This window comes from Solanum stenotomum, chromosome 2 (genome assembly GCF_019186545.1).
Source record: "Solanum stenotomum isolate F172 chromosome 2, ASM1918654v1, whole genome shotgun sequence".
Classification (NCBI taxonomy): domain Eukaryota; kingdom Viridiplantae; phylum Streptophyta; class Magnoliopsida; order Solanales; family Solanaceae; genus Solanum; species Solanum stenotomum.
Window position 1 is genome coordinate 11486501 of NC_064283.1, and position 6078 is coordinate 11492578.

Below are 6078 nucleotides of genomic sequence, written 5' to 3' on the forward strand. Positions count from 1 at the left end.
TGTTTATTGTTTTTGGGTTTTCCGAGCTGAGCCCCTATTGGAGCACCGACTAAATAAATGACGCTCTCAATAAAATTTGGAAAAATTATAGAAATCTCACATTTTAGTTTACTTATTACCATTATCCCTTATAAGTTTTACAAATCTCCAAAATCCCTCATTTTCGCGCATCAGAGTAGTGTATCAGCGCTTATATTATTGTATCTCATGCATCAGATTAATGTATCAGCACTTATATTATTGTATCTTGCGCATGTATCAATGCTTATATTATTGTATCTCGCGCATCAGATTAATGTATCAGCGCTTATATTATTGTATCTCGCGCATCAGATTAATGTATCAGCGCTTATATTATTGTATCTGTTTGAGGGATTTCTGTAGTTATAAACTTTTAATGGATAAATAGGAATTTTGCCTTAAAAGTATGTGATTTCTATAATTTGCCCATAAAATTTTCTCCATATACCAGGCTTAAACTCGAGGTCTTAGCTTTCCTTTTTTTCTTTTAATCCCCCTTATCTTGTTCTAATAGTACTATAGTTAATAGTTATATTTATTCCGTTCATCTCTACTTGTTTAGTGTATTAAAAATGAATATTTATTTTAATTTATTTAATTAAAAAATTTAGAAAAATTACCCTTCGGGTTGGCCCAATGTTTTAATTTGGCCTGGGATTTCCATGTTGGAGGTCTGAAGTTCGAAACCCCTTGCCAGTGAAAGCAATGGGTTTGCCTTTTGGCAGTGGCGTAGCCACCCTTGTGTCAGGGTGTCCATTTGTCCAATGGACACTCTTTGTCGGAATATTATACCGTATATACAAGTAAAATGATAAATAAAGTGGCTAAATAACATATTTTGGACACCCTCGACACAACAATATGATGTAGTCTAGTGGTTTTAGGCGCCTTGAAAGAGTAAAGATTATAGTGTCAGGGTGCACCCAAAGGGTAGCGGCTACAGGTTTCCCTTGTCATAAAAAAAAATTAAAAAAATTACTTACTACTTAGTTTTTAATTTACTCTTATTATTAATTATAGTTATTTTTTTCAATATATTTCTTTAAAAATTTATTATATTTAAAGAGTAATATGATTATAAAAACTCTTTCATTTATTAATGTGTAAAAAGTGTGTTAAGTCAAATATGAACAAATAAAAATGAAGAGAAAAAATATTTTGTAAGGAAAAACTAAAGAAAAATTGTGAAGAAATTAAATGACTTACTTTCTTTTTCTTTGTGAACTCTATCTCTATATAGATATAATATAATATAATATTTAGAAAATATTTTGTAAGGAAAAACTAAAGAAAATTTGGGAAGAAATTAAATAACTTACTTACTTTCTCTTTATTAACTCTATCTCTATATAGATATAATACAACTTTTTTGGAACATAGAGTATTGATTGAAATTGTAATAAAATGAGTTGAAGATAGTCTAAGCCCGTATCGGTCGGTTCGGTTTAGTTTTGAAGTTTATCGATTTGACTTATTGGTTATCAGTTTGTAGATATGTTAAACCATTATAGAACCATTAAGATATTGGCCTATCGTTTATTGGTTTATCGGTTATTAATTGTTATAGGTTCGGTTATTGATTTAACGTACCGTTATGATTTGACACAAAAAAAAATGAAAATCACTTAGAAACAAGGCGACAAACAAAATGAACCATGTACATGAGATCACAAGCTACATCTTGCTCAAAAGCAAACAGTTTTACATTGTAGAATAACCAAGTGTTGAGACAACCCAAAATAAAAGTAGGAAATCGAACTCTAAGTCAAGGACTTTATATACAAAATGGTATAAATATAATTATTTAATTTACTATCTGGTTATCGGTTAACCCGTTAAAGAAAAAACCTCAAACCGTTAAGAACGGATAACCCGATAACAAAAAAATCAAAACAGTCATCAAAACCACTAAACCAATAGCCCATTACTGATAGATCAATAACTTTTTTTCGGTTCGGGTTATCGGTTTCAGTTCAATTTTGAACAGTCCTAGTCTAAACTATCAATTAATATAGTAATAATAATAATAATAACATATTTAGTATAGTTTATAAATAGGGTCTGAGGCGATGAGTTGTATATCTATCTATTTTTATATTTGTCGAATAGAAAACTTACTTTTGAAAGAATCATGACCTGAAAAAGACATTTTTTAAAATTGGATCGAAAGGATATAAAAATAAATAAAAAATGAAAAATAAAAAGTACAATATAAAATAGTAAAAATAGTTAAAGTAAAAAAAGAAAATTAAAAAGTCGTCACATATTAAAAGTTTGTGAGAAAATAGAATAATGAACAGCTAACATTAATCTAAGGGGGACATACAATCTTAATAAAAGTTTTGTTTCTGCCATTTAGAGTTTTAAATTATATATAATTTTAAAAATATGAAAATTTCATATTAAAATTTTCCTAATTTTTATACACTCTTACCAAATAAATAAATTATAGTTCATAAACAAAATATCATAATATTCTAAGACATCGCATTAATAAATCGCAGATTTCCCTATTTTTTTTATAGTTAAATGCTTATAATTACAAATTTCCAAATACACATAATATTATTTTTAAAATAATCACTAGTCAATACAATAGCTAGTTATTCTTATTAATTATTATAGTTCTAGCACGTGATAGAAACATTCTCTTCATACGGAGCTAATATGAACTTTTTTCTTTTTCCAAAAATTAAAATCTGAGTTTTTCTTCTTACAAAACATAAACTTATGAATTAATTTTTCTATTCATATAAGTTTTGAAAACACGATCTCAAAATGCAAGCTGATCAGACGTTGATTTGAAATCGTTTTTTTTATATCACATGTACAAACACATGCCGGAGTTCTCTAGCTCTCTCCCACGTCTATTACATGTAATGTAAAGGGTGTTATATATATATATATATATGGTCTCACAGTTTGACACTTGCCATACATATATAAGACATTTAATTTGGTCCACTTAGACACAATAATTTTATCTAATGTACTTGACAATCAAATCCAAAAATGCTTAGCCATTCAAAACATTTCAAAACTCATGTCACCTAAAGCTAGAACACAATATGAGTCTAGTAACTATCAATGTGTTTGGCAATGTTGATAGCCTGAATCTAGCGCCGTTGCCTAGTCATGAATAGTGACGGAGTCCGAATTTTTATCATGAAGTTTAAAATATAAAAAGATAAATATATAAAAATGTTAAAAAGAGGTTCAACATCTACTACATACCACTATGGAAAATAGAGATATTTTCCACCGCGAATCATTGAAAAAATTGTACTATAAAATATGATTCAATCTCATTTCCACCGAACCAGCTCAGTGAAAAAATGCATGGTAGATTTCCATTAAAATGTTGGACTAAACATTTTTACTTTTTTCACAGATTTAATCAAAATATCTTACAAATAGTCAATGAACATTTTTCAATGGAAAATTTCAATTAACGGAAAAAAAGTATTTTTTAAAATAAAGTATAGACATAAATAATATAATTTTTAATCGAAAAAAATTCGAATAAATCGTTGGTCCCTACTTGGCTTTGCCCAAGATGTCAAGACACTGCTCCCCCACACGTCTTAGTTGTGTCTGCCTAATGTCTTGAATATCAATGTCATGTCACTATTTGCCCATTTTAAATTTGTCAAAGTTTTTGTTATATTTATTGGTTAAAATCAGAATTAAATCAATCTAGTAGATTTTTAATTTTTTAAAATCAAATCAAATCAAATGAAAAAAATAATCGTCAGTTTGGTTCGGTTTTTTCTGATTTTTTTGGTTTGAAAGTAATAATTTTTTTTAGGACATACGAATCTCGATAGACACGGACACCTAATACATGAACAATCCACAGAAACCTATTGTGTGTTCAGTTAAGCAACACTAGATTTATTATTACACGAACAAAGTGATTCAATTAAGAAAATAGTGTGACTATCTTATGTGAGGTTGGACAGGTAAAGACTAAGTAATTGATTTTGATACACTTGAAATTAGGGTTATAATAGTAAGGCCAAAATTTAAGTGTTGGACTTGAAAAAATGGTAAACTTAAAGACTTATGTTAATTAAAATTTAACAAAATATTTGTATTTTATTTATGAAGAATATATAAATAATTATAAAATTTACATATTTAATTTCTCAGTTCGATTTGGTTATTTTGTGGTTTGTTTAATTTTTAGTAAAACTAAAACCAAACCAAATAGTATCGATTTTCAAACTTTAAACCAAACCAAACCAAATATTGGTTTTTTCAATCGTTTTGGAATTTATTTATTTATTCCAAACTAAAGCTACACATTTTTCGTAAGTGTTACCAAGTGTTAATATGTCTTGAGATTGTGACACGTGGCAATATCCCCTTTACTACTTAATCTAAGTTCCTTGCCTACCTCATCATACACCCATTGGGTATCCTCCATGCACTTTTGTAGCCAACTTGGCATCCTCGTGGACGCCACGTGGGTAGTCCCTCTTTCTGCTACATCATCAATATCGTCGTGGATGACGAATCCCGGAACTTTTGTAATGGGATTGTCGGAGTTGACGATTCAGAGAACATTTGTACCGCTTTTTTCTAATTGGCATCGAAAACTTTTGTTTCCAACTCGAGGCCCTCCAAATGATACAACACTCACTATGGGTGCATTACTAAATTTTGTAGTAATATCACACGCTGTTAATGTTGCAAGGGCAGCACCAAGACTATGTCCTGTGATAGTTATACTTAATGCCTCATCACTATATTTATCAAGAATCTTGCCAATTTCTTCTCTAATTGTGTCTTGCAAACTTTGGTCACATTGGGTGTTTGTTGTGTATAAGCTCAAGAGTCCACTTTGTACCATGGTTTGATCGTAATTTTCGTTGGATGTCGTCATGTCATTTGGTAAGCAAGTCAACGTGGTGCGTAAATTCTCGAGCCATTCAGATGAGGTGGCGGTACCCCGATAAGCGATCACAACGTCACGGCGCCCGAGCCTGGTGATCTCTTTCGCGTCGTCGCAGATGGCCACGTAACCGATCCAGCTGCATTGTGGAGATGCTAGGTTCGGAAACGTCTTTTTAGTCCATCGTGGCATTTGGACCACACACGTGGCGTACAAGTTCTTGACCACCTTGTAACCGGTCTTGTCTAGTCCGCAATTTGTCAGCATCGAACTCTTAGGATAAAGACAAGTGGCATACGAGGGTGATGACATGTCAAAGTCAAAGCAGCGATAAGCTGCTTCGACGAATTTTCCATACCTCAAGATCTCCTTACGAAGATCATCATCAAGCGGATCAAGCAAGCCTTCCCAATTTTTAATCCCTTGGAACTCCATCCACCGGTTCCGGAGTTCAGCCACTGCTCTGTCTCCAACAAAGCAGTGGTTGAACCCCGAATTCCATGAGCTCGTGATCTTGAATCTACGAGCTCCAAGTCGTTTAGTGCTCAATGTAGAACACTTTGAAATAGGGAGCATCAATCCCATAATATTGCAATTTGATTTGGAAATATTTCCACTTGAGAGCCTCATGATCATGAGTGAAAATATTAAGGCTCTTTTTTTGTGGAGTTATAATATTAAAATGCATATACTTTCACTTAATTATTACATTTTGGCTGCACTCAAAATGAAAGGTATTTATAGTTGTACCAAATTACAAAACTAAAATGATGTGTATATATATAGTGGGTGGTGGGGTAGAGGGGAGAATATTACGTGAAAGACTATATATTATATGATAGAAAATATTTGGAAGCGGACGGTGCATTAAGTTTTATATGATAGGTATTATATTCCCAAATTAAAAAACGTTGGTCCAAGACTTATTTTTCACTTTTTTTTTATAACCATAGTACGTGTTCGATCGAGGACGAAATTTAAGTAAGAAGAAAAAAAGAAAGACTGAATTTTATTACATATGAAAAAAAAAAAACCTTTGATAATGTAGTCTTTAATATGTCATGGTGATCATAAGAAAATGTCATTAATTAAATATAAAATAAGAAACTTAAAAGTTTTTTAATATAAGAAAGTGTATTCATTCTTTGATAGATCCAAAA

General features: G+C 31.0%; 1 pseudogene; it reads right to left on the reverse strand.

Annotated features, from left to right (window-relative positions):
• Positions 1 to 4351: 4351 nt before the first annotated feature.
• LOC125854246 (phospholipase A(1) DAD1, chloroplastic-like) lies at positions 4352 to 5353 on the reverse strand (annotated as a pseudogene).
• Positions 5354 to 6078: the final 725 nt, after the last annotated feature.